The sequence below is a fragment of the Lathyrus oleraceus genome, chromosome 4 (assembly GCF_024323335.1).
Source record: "Lathyrus oleraceus cultivar Zhongwan6 chromosome 4, CAAS_Psat_ZW6_1.0, whole genome shotgun sequence".
Taxonomy (NCBI): Eukaryota; Viridiplantae; Streptophyta; class Magnoliopsida; order Fabales; family Fabaceae; genus Lathyrus; species Lathyrus oleraceus.
In genome coordinates this window covers 204,912,162-204,931,226 of record NC_066582.1, presented here as the reverse complement: position 1 = coordinate 204,931,226, position 19,065 = coordinate 204,912,162, and the positions used below count along the sequence as shown (strand labels likewise).

Genomic DNA, 19,065 nt, shown 5'->3' with positions numbered 1-19,065 from the left:
TCGATTGTCGCCTCTAGCTTAACTAAAAAATCTAAAAATCTAATCAAGTTCAAAAATTACTATTCTAATCAATTTTCAAAACCTAATTATTTTTAGAAATCTAACTAGGTTCTAAAATCAACTAATATTCTAATTAATCATAATTATCATTCTAATTAAATTCCTAAATTTAATTACCTCAAGATCCTAATTAATCAGAAATCCTTACCCTTCAATTATCAAGGACCTAACTATAGCCTAATCAAAATTCACTAATTAATCTAATTTAAATAAAAATAGAACAACAAAACAAAAAACAAAAAAAAGCTTAACTAAGAAAAGTATGGGCTCTAACAAGAGGGAGGTGCAGGCCCTGGTGGGAGTGCCAAAAATGGTTGGGCCTTAGGCCACCGAAACCTTCTCCCTACAAACAAAAAAGGGACAACTCCAGGCTTGATGATAACAGAGATGTGATTAGCAAAAAAAAAATCTTTGGGCCTTAGGCCCAACTAGATCCGACCTTCCAACCGATGCAACCTAGTCTAAAACGCGTACACATTCAAAACTCAGAGGCGCAACCTCAAGGTGTAGCTTCAAACAATGGATTCCATGGCTTCGTATCTTCTCTCTCAAAGGTAGGTTTGAAACAAAAATGACGACGTAAATGGCCTCAACATCAGTTTCCATCTCTGAACTTCTATCATCATCCAAACGTAGCTCATGTTGTGTGCAAAGATAGGACGAACAGGATCAAAATTGTCTCGTGTTTGAATCAAAAATTATGTGCAGAGTTGAAGAGGAACATAAAGCGAATCGGAGATAGAATACTAACTGAACTGGAGATGTGACGCACACAGGTATACAATTTTCTCTTTCTTGGCTTGATCTTCTTCTTCTCGAGATTTCTTGTTGTTGTTGTGTTCTTGTTCGTTTGCTAGACTCGAACTCAGTGAACGTGAGAGGATTCGAGGTGTTGAGAGGAAACATGAGTGAAGCTTGTTAACAAATCTGATAACAGTCGTTTTATTAGAAAGAATACTGCTATATAAATAGCTTACAAAAGAAACTGAATACTTTCTAAGTGGTGGCTGGAAAGCAGGGCCACTAAGCAATACTAACTCCCTACAATTTAGGCATAATCAAAGGTAACAAACTGCAAGCACGATTCTCTCACAATCAATGCAGACTAAGTCAAATAACAAATAATATTAATAATAACCTAACAATTAATAATAACTAACAATTCTCCCCCTAAACTAGACTGTCTAGTTTATCTTTGAGATGTCACATACACCAAGCTTCTTCCTCAGCTCTTGAAAGACTTCAAGCTTAAGCGGCTTAGTAAAGATATCAGCTATCTGTTGTTTGGTGCCGCAATACTTCAATTGAACCTTTCCTTCATTTACTAAATCACGGAGGAAGTGAAAGCGCACATCAATATGTTTGCTCTTGCCATGCATAACTGGGTTCTTTGAGAGTTTGATGGTAGAACTGTTGTCACAAAAAATCACCGGACTTTTGCTTCCATTGTACTCTAACTTAGACAGAACCCTTTTCATCCAAATCAGTTGGCAGGCACAGGCTGACGCAACTACAAATTCTGCTTCTGTGGTGCTGAGTGTGACTATAGGTAGCTTCCTTGATGACCATGCTACAACTGCATTGCTAAGTATGAAGGCATAGTCTGAGGTACTTTTCCTATCATCGATACATCCGGCATAGTCGCTATCTGTGTATCCCACAAGCTCCTGATTTCCTAATTTTTGATAGAAAATCCCAAAACACACAGTTCCGTTCAGATACCTAAGTATTCTCTTTGCTGCCAAAAGGTGCATCTTAGTTGGTTTTGCCATATATCTATTGACTACACTAACTGCATACATCAGATCCGGCCTGGTAGTTGTCAAATATAACAAGCTACCAACAAGTTGTTTGAATATGGAGCTGTTTAATGTCACACCAGTATCATCTTTATCAATTTTAACTCCAGGAACAGTAGGATTTAGGGCCAAGTTGCTTTCCTCCATCCTAAACTTCTTCAAGACCTCCTCGGCATATCTCTTTTGAGAGATGAAGATTCCACTGTCGAGCTGCATAACCTCTAAGCCAAGGAAGTAGTGCATTCTTCCCAAATCAGACATTTCAAATTCCTCCATCATTGATTGTTTGAATTCTTTCAACATGGCTTCATTGTTTCCAGCATAAAACATATAGGCTAACTATCAAATGCTTCCCTTGTTGATTGATCTTGGTGAACAAGGTTTGTCCGCTTGCTTCTTTATCGAAACCCATATTTCTGAAGTGTGCTTCAATCCTGATAAACCAAGCTCTCGGTGCTTGTTTAAGGCCGTATAAAGCTTTTTGTAGCTTGTATACCTTAGTCTTCTCATACTGCACTTCATAGCCTTTTGGCTGATCAACGTACACCTCCTCTGTAAGTTCACCTTGTAAGAATGCAGACTTCACGTCCAGCTGATACACAACCCAGCTTCTTTGCGCAGCAAGAGCCAAGATCATACGTACGGTGTCTAGCCTTGCCACCGGCGCGTATACTTCTTCATAATCAATTCCATGTTGTTGCGCATATCCCTTCGCTACTAAGCGAGCCTTATACTTGTCAATCTCACCATGTTGATTCAATTTTGTTTTATACACCCATTTGACCCCTATGCTTACCGCTCCCTTTGGTAATTCAACTAGAGTCCAGGTTCCATTCTTTTCGATGGACTGAATTTCAGCATCCATGGCTTTCTTCCAATTGTTATTTAGCACAGCTTCGTCAAAGTATTGGGGGTCAAAACTTGCTGCAATGTCAGAGTTTGCGACAATAGAGTTCACCACATAATCATCCATCCACCTTGGAGTTCTTCTAATACGCTGGCCTTCTACTGCCGAACTTTCAGTTGTAGCTACTGCATTTTCATCCTCAGTAGCAATCTCAATTCCAGCTGCATTCTCAACCTCCTCATTCTCATCTGTTGAGTGACCTATATCTCCACTGTACTCAATGGTTTCTTCATGCTTTGACTGATCTTGTGGTGTCACTGTATCACTCTCTTGGTCAGCAATAGTAATATCCATATCTCCCCATTCAAGCTGATCATTGCGAAACTCTGAGTGACTTGTGTTCCAATCCCATTTCTTATTTTCTTCGAACACGACATCCCTGCTAACAATGATATTTCCTTTAATGGGATTGTATAACCTATATCCCTTCGACTCGGCACTTACCCCAAATAAAACACACTTAGTGCTCTTGTCATCAAGCTTGATTCTTCGAGCATCTGGAATATGGACATGAGCAATGCAGCCAAAAACTCTAAAGTGCTCGACTATGGGCTTCACTCCGGACCAAGCCTCTTCGGGAGTCATTTCTTTTACAGCAGAGGTGGGGCTCCTGTTAAGCACATGGAACGCCCAACTAACCACTTTAGGCCAATAAACCTTAGGCATTTCCTTCTCGACAAGCAAACTTCTGGCCATGTTCATGACAGTTCGGTTTTTCCTTTCGGCAACTCCGTTTTGCTGTGGCGTGTAGGTTGTGGTGAGCTTTTGTTTTATCCCTTCTTGTCTACAATAATCAGTAAACTCGTGTGAGGTAAACTCACCTCCACGATCAGTTCTCAAGCATTTTATAAATAAACCGGACTCCCTTTCTACCCGACTTTTAAATTGCTTGAAAGTAGAAAATGCATCACTCTTGTAGGCAATAAAATACACCCAAGCTTTCCTACTGAAATCGTCAATAAAACAGATGAGGTACCTCTTATGACCATGTGACATTGGCGAGATGGGTCCACATATGTCGGCATGTATAAGCTCCAATCGGGCTTCAGCTCTCCATGTGGCTTTTCTTGGCATGATCTCCCTGTGTTGTTTTCCTTTCAAACACCCAATGCATACAACATTCGTTTTTCTAGAAGCAATGATTTCTCCAAGATTTGGCAAGCCTTTAACCATGTTCTTGCTCGCCAAAGTTTGGAGTCCAGTATAGCTAAGGTGGCCATACCTGCAGTGCCATAGATGAGCAATTTCGTGGATGTCAGTTTGGAAACAGCATTCACTTGACTTATTGGCAACCGAGGAGGTCTTCGAGAGCAATATGAACATTTTGTTGAGTGTCATTATGCTTTCAAGGATAAGGACCTTCGATGGGTGATAGATTTTGCATTCATTGTTCTTGATTAGAAAAGCCAAACCTTTCTCCTGCAGCTGTCCAATACTTAGTAAATTGTTCTTCAATTCTGGAATATAGAACACTTCTTGAACAACATGACGGACACCGGCAAGATTTAACCTAATACTTCCTTTGCCCACAACCTTCATCTTCATATGATTCCCTAGACTAACTTCTCTTTTGAACCCTTCTTCCATGGTACAAAAAAGAGAGAGATCTCCGCTCATGTGGTTGCTGCACCCACTGTCTAAGAACCATACAATATGTCCCTTTTCCTCTGATGCTTCAATATAAGCCATAAGAAGCATCTCTTCATCCTTGCTCATCTCAGCATAGTTAACCGTCTTCTCAAGATTAGGACATTCATATTGAAAATGCCCTAATTGGTGGCATTTGTAACATTCAACTGTTGCTTTGTTGTAGCTCTGCCAGCCTCGTCCACGACCTCTTCCTCCTCTGAAGGTGTGTCTCCCTCGACCTCGACCACCGGTGTCACCATAAGAACCATAAGAAACCTCCATCGCTTGTTCTTCATCTGGTTCCCTCCTAAACTTCTATTCATGGACCAAGAGGGAACTTTGCAAGGCATCAACTGTGAGCGTATCAACATTGTTAGCTTCCTCAATGGAACACATAATGTAATTCCATTTCTCTATCAGTGTTCGCAGAATTTTCTCTATGATTTTGACATCTGTCATGTCTTCACCGCAATTTCGCATGTCATTGGCTATGGTCATCACCCTGCCGAAGTAGTCATTAACTGACTCCCCCTGTTTCATAGCCAACACTTCAAATTCTCGTCGGAGTCGATTGAGCTGAGCACGCCGGACCCGATCGTTCCCTTGGTACTTCATCTTCATGGAGTCCCACAACTGCTTAGAGGTGTCCTTCTTGGTGATGGTTCGAAGAATTGATTTGTCCAAGGATTGGAACAAATAATTCTTCGCCTTCAAATCCTTAAGCTTCAAATCATCCAGGGTCTTCTTCTGCGCATCTGTCTGCACTTCTCCTTCTCTATGCAGCGTGTAACCGTTCTCCACCACAAACCAATATTCTCTGGATCTCAAGAGATTTTCCATGACCATTTTCCAATGATCGTAATCTCCATCGAATTTGGGAATGGAGGGTGCAGAAAATCCAACTTCGGATCCCATATCCCAAACACTCTTTTGTTGCACTCTTGTGAGTTCTTTTCTCTCGCTCTGATACCAGATGTTAACAAATCTGATAACAGTCGTTTTATTAGAAAGAATATTGCTATATAAATAGCTTACAAAAGAAACTGAATACTTCCTAAGTGGTAGCTGGAAAACAGGGCCACTAAGCAATACTAACTCCCTACAATTTAGGCATAATCAAAGGTAACAAACTGCAAGCACGATTCTCTCACAATCAGTGTAGACTAAGTCAAATAACAAATAATATTAATAATAAACTAACAATTAATAATAAATAACAAAGCTTGGAGTGGAGATTGTGACTTTCTGCAGAGTGAGGTTGCTGAGAGCTTGATGTAGAGTGAGATTGAGAGCTTGATGCAGAGTGCTATGAACTTATGCAGAGTGCAGTTGCGAGCTTGATGCAGAGTGATTACTTTTATACCATTTTGATTCTATGCTTCTGTTAGCTATCCCCTCTCTCAATTATGTTAGAGTTTGCTATAGGTTATTAGGTTAGTTAGAACTAGTTGGAGAAACGGTTAGGTTAGTTGGATTGAAAAGTCCAAATTCGGTTAGTTACAAGTTCAGTTAGTTATGAAAGTTAGTTAAAAATAAATTGAATGGTTAGTGAGGATTGTGATGATAGTCAATTGGTGAGTTCCAATATCGGTTATGAGCTGTTTGCAGAATATTTTTCTTAGCATGAAAATCAAAATTGCTGCAAATGAAGTAACTTGTTAATTCCAAATTAGTTTCTGTCAAATTATGTTATTTATCATGTTAACTTGTTTTTTTCCTGCTACGGTAATGCCTTGCTGATTTTGAACATCGTTTATGCTGTTAGTTCTATGTAGTGAATAATTGGATTGAGTGAAATATTGTGTTAGAAACCAGTTAGCTGAGTTTGTTAGTGGGTTAGTTTTAAATTATGTTAAATGTGTTAGGTGATGATATGCACTGCCATGTGTTTTGGTGGTAGCTTTATGTGTTGTGTTGTGAACAAATATGAATTGGTTATGATGAATTGCTGCTTGAATGAGCATGCTTGATTGTTGATTTGTAATCCTATGTTGATATTATGCATGAATGGTTTTGAAATTGAAATTATGCCATGGTTTTAATGTTTGATAATTGATGAACGTATTGCTCATGATGGTTTGAAATGAATGTGAACCTAAAGATGTGGTTTTCTCCTTGGTTTTGTAGGTGTTTTAAGGAAGAGAAAAGCTTGGTCTTCTTGAAGATTGCATGAAGCAAGGAAAACATGAAGGTGTGAATGTCTTGGAGCTTAGTCTAGTATATTAGGACTTGTTTGAATTAAGTCTCCGTAGTTGGATTTTTGTGAATTTTGATATGGATTTGTATTGGTAGGAACATGTATTTATGCTTTAAAGTTTAGTACATGTGAGAAATGGTTTTGAATTATTTATGATGTAATGAGGTATAACTTAAATTTTATTCATGGAATTCAATTTGTAAATTGAAGCCAAGATTTTAAAGTGAATTGAATGGTATTGGGATGTAAAGGATTGGTTTGTAAATGATATGAATGACTTTATAGCATGACATTTGTATATGCATGGAAATATCATGGACTTGAAATTTTATGGAATGCATTTGAAAGTGTTTATGGTATGGAATTTGAAAGTTGGTTATAAATGAAATTTGAATGGAATTGGTCTTATGGACTTGTTTTGGAAATGTGTATGAAGGGTATGTTGAATTTGAATGATAGTTACGTAAGGTTATGAATGGAATTATGAAAGTGGAATTCGATATGAGGTCTAAACACAAGTTAGGTTCAAAAGTGTGTAACAAACATGAACGTTAAAAATGATGCGAATTAAAATGGTATAGAGGGTAGTCAATGTTACCAAGGTCAAAACAATTATGGACTTAGAAATAGATGATTGACTTTGGTCAACTAGTTGACCAAAAAGTCAACAGTTGACCAAAAACCACCTATAGACTAGAAACTAGGGATTTCTTGTGTGGAATAGGCTTGTACAGGTGAACATTAACCCTGCATAGATGGACCCACAAGGATGGCCTAAAAATAGTTTAAGAACCTTGATGGATCAAAAGCAAACCAAAGGCCCAAAAGATCAATGTATTGATGCAGGAATGAATCCAATAACAAATGACCAATGATCCACACCATATGAATAGGAGACATGACCTTGAAAGAACCAGAAAGATGTGTAGGTTTAGTTGACAAGATGTAGGGAAAGAGCCTCCCCCTAAAGGGCTAGGGTTTCAGTCAAACCAAGATCCCGAGTCAAACTCTACTAGCATAAACCTTTAAGCATCTGAGATTATGGTTTCTATAACACATACCCTTCAATCAAGGCCTTTGTATGGACTATGATGCTTCCCAATCAAGTCTTCAATATATGAGCTCTAACTAGGGTTTAGAAGTCCAGATAAGGCCCAAAGAACATCCATGAAGTCTTACAATTAAATCATCAAGAAATTAGGGTTTAGGACCCTTGAGGAGTATCATGATAGAACCTTGTTGAATTCATGCTTAAAATATCAAGCCATTAGGGTTTCACATCCCCCATGTCTAGATGAATGGCCAAGTAATACCTTTAGGGTTTTATCCACACACAAACCCTAGCTTTGCAAGCCAAGAGCTTTGAACCTATAATGATCAGCTGCTAAGTATGAATGAATGATTGATGCACATGAATGAAACATGAGTGTATGCAAATGATTCTCAAGTTAAGGGTTGGATGAAAAGATAAAAATGGGAGGACAAATTTTGGGGTACAACAGACGCTTCACATCATATACACATAATTACTTCATACATATTAATAGATTATAGCTCAACTTACACTCTCTTGATATATCCACAACACTCTCTCTGCACCGTTAAGATATTGATTTAAGAAAAATTGAACTTGTGACAATCAAATATTCTTTTTAATCTTGATCATGCTTAATTTCCAAAGATAGTTACTTGCAAAACCAACCTAAATTACTTCCGCTCCTCGTGAGTACGATATCCATACTTTTTATCACTTGTTATTTTATAGCGAACATGTATACTTGCATGTAACATGTTCAAAAGCAACATCGACACTCCTCCCCAGTCAACCATAAAGAAAGAGTTTATGTGTTTCTTCTGCAAAACGAAAGGGTCCATTAATTTTTTACTAGTCAATATAAATATTTATCATACAATCAAAATTATAACTCTACCATTTGTATAATATAAAAAATTTATAACTTTTTATTCATATTCATATGCATTAAAATTTAATTTATTTTGTTTACAAAATAATCAAACCAGAATATTGACTATAAATTTATCTATTATTTATGTTATTTACTATTAAGTATAACATAATTGAAACAATAAATATTATAATTAAAAGTGATTTTTTTTTCAAAACGTTAATATATTAATGGAATATATAGTTAAAAGTGATTTTTTTTTCAAAACGTTAATATATTAATGTCAAAGTTATATATTTTTTGCTTTATTCTTTGGTTCTATAGTTTTCTTGATATATTTTAAAGTTATGTAAATTATAAAAAAAAAATTGCTAGAATGAAAAACAAAATTATATAGTTCAATTAAAATTTTATGAGTAAAATAAATTTATTTTAATTACAATTAAATTAAAAAAATTGCAAAAATACTAATTCTAAATAAGTGACAGATTTATTTCAAAAATAAATATTAAAAGGTAAACACACTCATTTTTAAATTTAGAAATTGATTACGACACACCCCATTAGAAAATTTATACATAATTTTTTCATCTTTAAAGTTCCAAATTTAAGAATACAATATCAATTCAATAAATAATTAGATTATGCTATGAATATACAATGATTAGCCAAAAAGATGTATTTTTTATGCTCTAATATATTTTTGAATGTTCTAATTACTTAAGACGGACTGTGAATATTTGTTTAGGTTACAAAGGAGAGCAAGAAGAAACAAATGCTACAATGTTACATGCTTTAAAATTGTATAGAGCATTACACAAAATTGGCATATAACATATGACATTTTACATTGTGTCTAGACCATCACAATTGTTCAAACACCTATTAAGCTTTCCTCGATATTTGGAATTTGTTCAATGGTTTCATGGTTTTATCAAACTGAGCTTTTGTAGTACAATGTCTCACATTTCAATATCCATCGAAAAACCTTGCATCAAGTATCATCCATCTCCAAGTCACATTTGTATTATTGATGAATTCCTATATGGGGATTACAACAGGCAATAGAAAAATAAACTTATGGAAATATCTATCACATACAATTGACACTACATACATGCCATGGTAATTTATAAATTAAAATTACATTTATCATGATAGTTTTGTGTATAAAAGTATTATGAGTTTTTCTTAGTTATTAGTTGTCCATCACAGTATGTCCTTCATATTACAAATCTATCAATGTATGTCCTTCATATTACAAACTCGGAAGCACGTGTATTCCATTTTAGATAAAGTATCGGTACCGGGTACTTATAGAGTATGTATGGTACGCGTACGGTATGCACCGAAGCCATACCAATTTTTTTTGTTTTTTTTAAGTTGGTACACCAACCGGTACATATTCGGTACCACGTATCCAATTTTTTTTAAAATTTTCGGATGGTATAATTTGAACTTTTTTTCTTAAGTAAAACTTAGGTTAATTATTCTATTTAGAAATAAAAAATTTCTTTCACAACGAAGTTCTTCATCTTCTGTGTAGAGAAATTGGAGCACAATTAAATTTATTCACTCATTAAAAAGGAATAGGCTCAATTCAAAGAAGACCGAGGATTTAGTTTTTGTTCATACAAATATTTGTCTTCTCATACTCTCTCCATTTCTTTTTAAGTGTCATTTTTTGATTTTTCACACATAATAAGAAAATTAATCATTATTATTATTTTTTCAACAACAATTCTCCTTTTACCTATAATACCCTTAACTATTTATTACATTATTTTTACTTTTTCTCTCTATGTAATAATTACCTAAGGGTAATTTTGACAAAATGCAATTAATATTACCTTAAACTTTGTGAGTGACTATTAAAAAAGAATAATTTTTTTTCAAAAAAGAGACACTTAAAGAGGAACGGAGGGAGTATTAAGGTTTATAATGTTGGAGCATAAAAAATGTGGGATATTGGTGGAGATGTATGAGATCTATTTGATATAGTTGATATTTTTGAAGTTGTTAGTCTTTCTCTCGATAAACTTGAACTAGAAGCCGTTCTTTTTAATGATATCATGATTTATAAATACTTTTTAAGTGTAATTTATTTATGTTATTGCGCAAATATTAATTTTTTTTAAGCAAATTGTTTTATAATTTTAATGTTTTATTGTTATTTAAACAATATAACATCTTTATTATTTTTATAATTGTATTTAAAAAAATTATACTAACGTATCCGTACCTTAATTTTTTTAAAAATACCGTACTCCGTACCAATACCCATACCGAGTACGTACCCGTACCTATGCAACGCTGATTACAAATCTATCAATCCTCAAAATGTGTACCGGTGAGCATCATCTCTCAAAAATCAAGTATGTTTTTCATCGGAAAAAATAAGTATAAAAATAATCATGCTATAGTATTATTTATTGGACAAAACTTTATTTAAACTAACATGAAATAAAATGAAAACACATACAAATAACTTTATTTAAAATTTATTTGTAATAACATGAAAATTAACAAACACACTTCAAGATCAACCATCTACACAATCTCTTCATTTTTCAAAAAATTTAAATGGCACAACTTGGACACCCAATCTCTTCATTTTCTTTATCTTCATTTGTAATCACTGACTTTAACACCTTATTTTTCTGATAACAGGGCATATACATTTCAAATATGAACACACACAAACACAAATACAAACATGAATACACACAAACACAAGCACAAAGATGAACACAAACACAAACACAAAGATAAACACAAATACAAACACAAAACACCAAACTGAAAAAAATACAATTTTTACCAAAAAAATAACACTGATTCAATTGGTAAATATGAAAAACACAACCACAAAATAAAAATATACATTTTCTACTAAGGAAGACAACATTACCTGCACATGGATGAAGGAGATAAAAAAAATTCGGTTGTAGATAATCCTTGATCAATTGTCACAAAACTTGTCTCTTTATTTGACATAAATCATAAGAGAAGAAACACTAAAATCAAAGCAAGACAATAGTAAGGGCACATAAAATATGACTTGTAATAGTGAAGCAAAATAACATGAAATCAACATACCTCATAAAACAGAGTTGCAGCAAGAATGAAAAACAGAGTTGCAACAAATTTCATAAAACCACATAATCATTCATTATTTTCAGCACTAATACACACATATATAACAGAAAATCAAAGATTTCATATTTTAAGCATGATGGAAAGTAAATTCATCATAAAAACACAAAAGAAGAAAAAAGGAATAAAATATAGTCATTCAACAAATCTTAGAAAATCAATAATATAAATAGTCAAACTTTTGATTCTTCACACAAAAAAAGATATAACATCAATCATGAAAAGTATGAAACTTTTGAAGGAGAATGGTCATCCAAGGCGCAGCGGAATTTAAAAATTTCTCCATTTAGTGATCCTTACGAATGGGCATGATCAGTGATAAAATCGTTACCTCTTGTGACGATCACGAACGTTGAACGATGACAACGTCTCTACTCAGTCCACACGAACGGATTCCTTCAATCTCAGTGCTAGCTGCTACGAATGAAGGCTTTGAGTGAGAGAGAGAGAGAGAGAGAGAGAAACGAAATTGCAAGCCTTAGTTACAATGCTTCTACCCAAGGGTTCTATTTATAGAACCACTTGTGTGGGCTTCAAGCTAAAAAGCCCACTTAAGTGTATATGGCCCATATCTTATAATATGCCAAAATCACTTAAGTATTTGGTACCTTACCATATTTCGTATTCTATTTAAGTACACCGTACCTTACGATGTTCTATAATTCAATTAAGGAAACCGTACATTACAGTATTCGTTAATTACTCTATCTCTCATCAATCGTCCTTTGTGTGTGACCCTATAGGTTTTCGCGGCGTTGGCAATTATATTAAATCACGTATTTAACATAATAAACAGTGAGCGGTATCTAGCAACACATCACTGCTACCCAAGACACGAAAATGTCATGTGATCTGACAAATCCTTCTGTGATAATAATTATGTGTATAATTACCTTTTTACCCTTATGTCTATATTGAACACAAGGCATAGACCGTGTCATCCCTGTCCAGTTCAATATTGGGCCCATAGACATTTATCCTGTTACGCAGGATGGGCAAATTCCATCTAGGTCACTCATGTCCCTTAGCATGCTTTGTGGAGTACCCATCAACTGTCTTTATGGTTATCCAGTTACGGACAATGTTGGATCAGCAATAAAGCACTCGACTCTACATCTAGGGTCCATAGTGGTTTCAGGTCGAAGAGTGGTATACACCATTATCAGCATGAGAATAACTTATGACACTTTGCATAACATTCTATATAGTATTCTCATAGTGGGTCAATCCAGTATAAATATTACTCTTAATATTCATACCTATGTTTGAGACTTGATAACTCCTTATCCATGATCCATGAGATGTGATCATCAGTCTATAAACATAATAGTCTCCATGCTTTAATGTTATCCCACTTCACAATAAAGCTCGACTACGGATACTTTAAGAATAGTGTCCTTATGTTTAATGTGCTCTCATGATTAAGTCACACTTGATACATTAAACAGACTATCTATTCCATGGACTTTATTAAACAAACATAATAAAGAAAAAGCCTTTTATTATTAATAAGTAATTCGATACAAGTACCAAAAGTATTGGCCTCTAGGGCTTACACCAACAACTTTACCAATATTTTACACTCAATTGAATCCAAGTGACAATGTGTTTTTCACTCAGAACTACTGAAAGAAGAAAAAAACAGAAACATAAAATGAAAATGAAAATATAAAGAAATACTAAAAAGAGAAGCAAAGAATCACATGGAAGTTTGCATAAAACTGAAAAATTCACACAACAACCATTTCGAATCTGACTACCACCAAACTCGTCGCCGGAAACACGTTTCCTCCATGACAGATCTACCACCGTAAAACCGCACACCGTCCTAAAACCGCCAGAAACGTCACATCTACTGTCATTTCCCGTATTCCGATTGATACCTTTTTTTTCCTTCTTGATTTCACTTTAATCCATGCTTTTAATTTTTGTTTACAAGAGAGACAAGAGTGAGATTTGTGTTCAAAGAAGAAATTGGAAGAAAGACGGATGAAACATTTTCGTAAGAAAGAGAGATGAAGACATCCTTTAGATAAGAAGAAATGCAGAGTTAAGAAATGGAGAGAGAAAGAGTGAATGTTCCAGAACCTAGTTGAAAATTAGAGAGAAAAATGTAGAGTCAAGTACAATTGTGATGTGATGATACATTGGTGAAGAGAAAAGTTGAAAAAGTATGATTAAAGTAGTTGGTTTGGAACCAAATAGACTCAACTGTGGTTCTCTTTATTACATAACTCAAAGAAAGTAGAAGAAATATAAATCAAATTAGTTGATCCAACAAGTTTGGTTCAAAAAATTAATTTTTAAACTCAATTTTCCCCCATTTTGTAGATGTGTCAAAATTATAGATAAGAGCATACATGAAATTTTCACATGTTATTTTCTTATATTATAGATAATAAAAATAATAATAAAATAAAATAATAATAAATTATAATTTATAAATTAAATACTATTTAAAATAGAGAAAAAGGAATATGCTGTGACAGTGTAAAATATTTTTACACTATCAACTAATGAGACTCATGTATCCCGCCACATCACACTTTTATTTTTGAAATACTGTTATGATTTGGCAATATAAAATATTTTGATTGAATATTAATGTAATATTTTTTTACACTCACAGTACACTATCTTTAACCTCTTTAAAATAATGTTTGAAAAATAGACTATTAATTAATAAAATAAGTTATAAATTTGTAAAGAAAAAAATCTTACTAAATAAATCTTTTATTATCACATAAATTTATAATTATGAACCATAAATTGTAAATTCAAAATATGTAATACCAAACAAAACCTATTACGTAGGCGTTGGAACGAAAATTGATAAATTAATACCCAATTATATTTCATTGAATCAAATTATATCTTTATAAGTATAATCCAAAAAATTCATGGTATATTATCATGTTTACAATTATATAAATGTCAATTTAAACACAACGTTTTTTTATAAGTCATTAAGTAAAATATACTTATCTGTTAGTTTTGGAAGCACCAATTATCCTATCATTTTATTTTAAGAATATTTTTAAAACATTATCAAGTTAAACAATACTTCATATCCGTCGTGTTTAACTAGTTCACGTAAAAGTTTAAACGGAATTCCATACATAAGGACAGTTAAATTGTCATTGTTTGCATTTGATTATTTTAAAAAATATAATTAAATATATTTTAATATAAATTATTTAAGATAAATTTAATAGATTTATTTTCTCTTTCATACATTACTTATAATATATCTCTTCCGATCTTATTTATAAGAAAAATCTATTAAAATTTTTGGTTTTAAATATAAATAAAAGTTAATAAATTTAGACATATTTAATGTCTTAATAAATTAGTATTCATTTTCTCTCTCATATAACACACATCTCTCTCTCTCTCTCTAACACACACATAACAACATCACCTTACAAAAATAGGTTTAATTACATCAAGAGTTCTTTAGGATATTTAATTGTAATAGGTTGGTCATTTAAGATTTTCTTTCGCTACATGTCAATCCTTTAATTTGCGTAACATCTACAACATTGACCATTTTTTGTGAATCTGTTCTAAAAAAGCACAGCTGTCATTAACGGTTCTTATGTGACTGTTACATTGCTGAGATGACTATAACTTTACTGAGATGTAATTATTGTAAATTTATCTTTATTTAATCAGATAAAATCCTCTAATTTAAGTTTAAGCATTCCTAAAGTTAACCCTATGTCATACCCCAAAAATTACCCATCATTTTTCCTAAAAAAAAAAAAAAAAAAAAAAAAAAAAAAAAAAAACGAAAAAAAAACGAAAAAAAAAAAAAAAAAAAAAAGAAATTTTTTTTTTAATTAATTAATTAATTAATTAATTAAATAATTAAAATAAATAAATAAATAAAATATAACAAATTATTTTGGACTTGGGTCTCCCTCATTCCAAGCCCATTACCCACGAAATTAGTCTATAAATACTGAAGTTTCAGTAGGGGGAGTTAGACTTGGAGTTTACACTGGGAGATTCACTGGAGAAAGAAGGAAGAGAAGCAAAACACTCTGAGGTTTCCTTGGAACAAAACCTTGAGGAAAAAGAAAGAGAGAGAACAGAGAAGGACGGATAGAAACTTTGGCATAGGAACCCTGCCTACCCGGAGAATTCAGAGTAAAGAAACCCTGAAGGCAGCTCATCTGCACCGAAGCCATCGCCGTCCAATTCCCGCTGCCTAACTTATTCCGATACTACAAGTGGTCAATCCCTTCAACCTTGAATTGGCAAACAGGTTTGCGTATCTCTATTGTTTATACTTTCAAATGGCCATATCTACATATATAATGCATCATGATTAAATGTTGATATATAATTTGCTTTCGTATGGGAATTTAAATATGCCTGAATACCCTGAATGTTTGACCATGTTATTCCTGTGATAAAATGCCATAAAATTCAAAGTTCCTAACATGGGGCTGTTTTCAAATTCAAAATCCGTGGCCTTCGCTAGGCGAGGCAGAGGCGAACGAGACAGTACCTGATTCTTCTAGTCTGTTTTTTTTTATGTTTTTATCATAGCCATGCATTATTCATCCTATCCTATTTATTGTTGTGATATTTCTCCGGTGTAATCTTCGATTGCACCCTGATTTGGTGTTCTGACATGTTTCTTTTTTTGAGTTTCGTAAAGGTTCACATATCCCAGGAAAAGGTTATTGGCTAGGTATTCCACTTTATTTGTGGGATACCCTTGTGGAGTTTCACCCTAAATTAATTTTTTAATGTATTAATTTCTAATGTATTAATTTTTTAATATATTATTTTTAATAATTTTAATGTGGAGTTTCATCCTAATTATATAATTAATTGTAAAACTTTGCCTTTGAATAAGTGATCTTGGACCTCTCTTTGTTGCCTTACGATTACGATATTACGGTCATGTCCCGCGAACGTGGGGATACCCTTAGCAAAGACCCTTCGGTTAAATCATCATAAAATAAATTATAGTCCCTCGGATGTTGCCTTCGAATATACAACTTTGTCCCTCGATGACCCTCCGATGTTGCCTACGGTTAAATGATGATAGTCCCTTCGAATGCTAAGGTATCCTCATAACTGTTGCCTTCAATGACCAATCGATGACCCTACGATGACCCTTTTACATCCAAAGGATAAAACTACTTATTTCTCAATAATAAGGACAGTTTTACCCTCATAAGGATAGGAAATGCCCGTAAAGACCTTGGGTCGGTATAACTCTTAATTGCTGGCTCACAACTTAAAACATTTTTTTTGCACCTCACACCTTTCAAAATGCCTTTAGAAAATCACCACTTGGTATATATTCATACTAGAATCATTACCGAGTTATATTTTTCTAAACAATTTTCAAAACTAAAACGGGATAACCACTTTGTATACATTCATACAAGAATCATTACAAAGTTAAATTCTCTTTTCAAAACAATTTTCCAAACAATTCACAAACACTTTTTTAGACAAAAATAATATAAGTGATCGAGCAATTAAGAGCCCATGGATAACCATGGATACAAAGGGTGCTAACACCTTCCCTTTGTATAATGTACCTCCCGAACCCAAAATCTAAATTAAGGTCTTTCCTGTTCTTTTCCACCTTTCCTTATTGGATAAAAGAAAAGTCGGTGGCGACTCTTGCTAACCGCGACATTGCGATTAAAACCACAAAAAAGTCCAGTTCACCGTATGACAGAACTGGCGACTCTGCTGGGGACCTTAAAAAGAGAGGTTACCTTAAAAACAAGATCACTTATTCAATTTGTCTGATTTATTTTTAAGGGATTGCTTGGGTATGTTATGCTTGAGTGAAAGATCCTACACCCGGATCTAGTGTACCTTAGGTAAGTAGCAAGAGATCATCGCGACTGTCCGGCGTATACTGGAATGGTCAAAATGATGGCTACGGTTAATGTGGCACTTTGGATGTCCTGATGTTCCTCATGTTAGTTGAGGAAATATTTGGCATTCGCGTGGTGTCATAAAAGCATTAACCAGACCTTTAGAACCCTAATTGACTCATCCTGGCCATTAGAAAGTAGTGAGATAACTGGCTTCGGTTCCGACTGGAGTTGGTTGAGACTCGATACTACACTCTTTGAGATTGGACTTTAGGGAAGCTTCGGTCAACCACTTAGTGTTGCACTGAAGTGGACTTAAGGAAAGGTCAATGATTTGAGATCCTTCTAGAACCCGGTTACTATTCTAAGACAGGTTGAACCAACCAAACTTCAGTGGGGAGGGTATTTACCTATGGAACTCACGCAAGCCTTAAAACCTAGGAATGATTGTTGTGTGACTTGCTTGTGCTTGTTATTTATCTAACAACATAACATCATAACATCATGGCATTGTACTAACCATTTCAAGGATTTAGGGACTTAACTCTGCTAAAAAAAACAAAAACAAAAGCAAAAACAAAAGAGAAAAGAAAAAAAAAGCTCTTTTTGTTAGTTTATGCAAAGTTAAATCCCGAAAGTCCTTGAAAACATTTCATACATTGCATTGCATCGCATAACAGGTATTCTAAAGGATCAGTGTTCTCACGATCTTCCTATCAAACAGATTCCAGCAGATTCAAACAGATTGAACAATGGCTCTCGAACAAACTGTCAAAGATCTCCAGGCCCAGAATGCTCAATTCCAGGAAATGATGTTGAGCTTATCTAAGGGGCAGGAAGAACTGAAAGCTCTTTTGATGGAGAAGAAGAAGGACCAGAAACCTGTGGGTTACATCAACCCGGGGAGAAGGCTTAAGGGACAGGTTACAGGAGTCAAGATTAGAATTCCGAAGGATTCAGAAGAAGAGACCGAGAATGATTCGGAAGATGAGAATCCTAATCTCGTCAATTCTGAGGACGACGATGAAGATTATGAACATGAACAGTACTCTCCGAAGGATGATAAGTACAAGTTGCTGGAAGAACGTATGCTAGCTATGGAGGGGCAGAAAGTGCCCGGTCTGGATTTCGAAAACTTGGGTCTGGTCTCTGATGTGGTCATTCCCCGCAAATTCAAGGTTCCCATTTTCACTAAGTATGATGGTGCCTCTTGTCCTCAGATGCATCTAAGGGCTTATGTGAGAAAGATTCAGCCGCACACTACTGATAAGAAACTGTGGATCCATTTCTTCCAAGAGAGTCTGTCTGGCACACAGTTAGAGTGGTATTATCAGCTTGAGAGCTCTAACATCCGCACATGGACTGATTTAGCAACAGCTTTCTACAAGGACTACCAGTATAACTCTGAGTTAGCGCCTACTCGGCTACAGCTACAAAATATGACTATGGGCTCTAAAGAAAGTTTCAAAGAATATGCTCAAAAGTGGAGAGATTTGGCTGGCAGAGTCAAACCCCCTATGACTGATCGAGAGTTAGTGGACATGTTCATGGGTAC

At 34.4% G+C, this 19,065-nt stretch overlaps 1 long non-coding RNA gene across 1 annotated transcript; it reads left to right on the top strand.

The window, feature by feature from the left end:
• Window positions 1-473: 473 nt before the first annotated feature.
• On the top strand, window positions 474-6,932 carry LOC127074534 (uncharacterized). The gene is made up of 2 exons (XR_007786028.1): window positions 474-836; window positions 6,523-6,932. It is a non-coding gene; the product is annotated as an uncharacterized LOC127074534 (long non-coding RNA).
• Window positions 6,933-19,065: the final 12,133 nt, after the last annotated feature.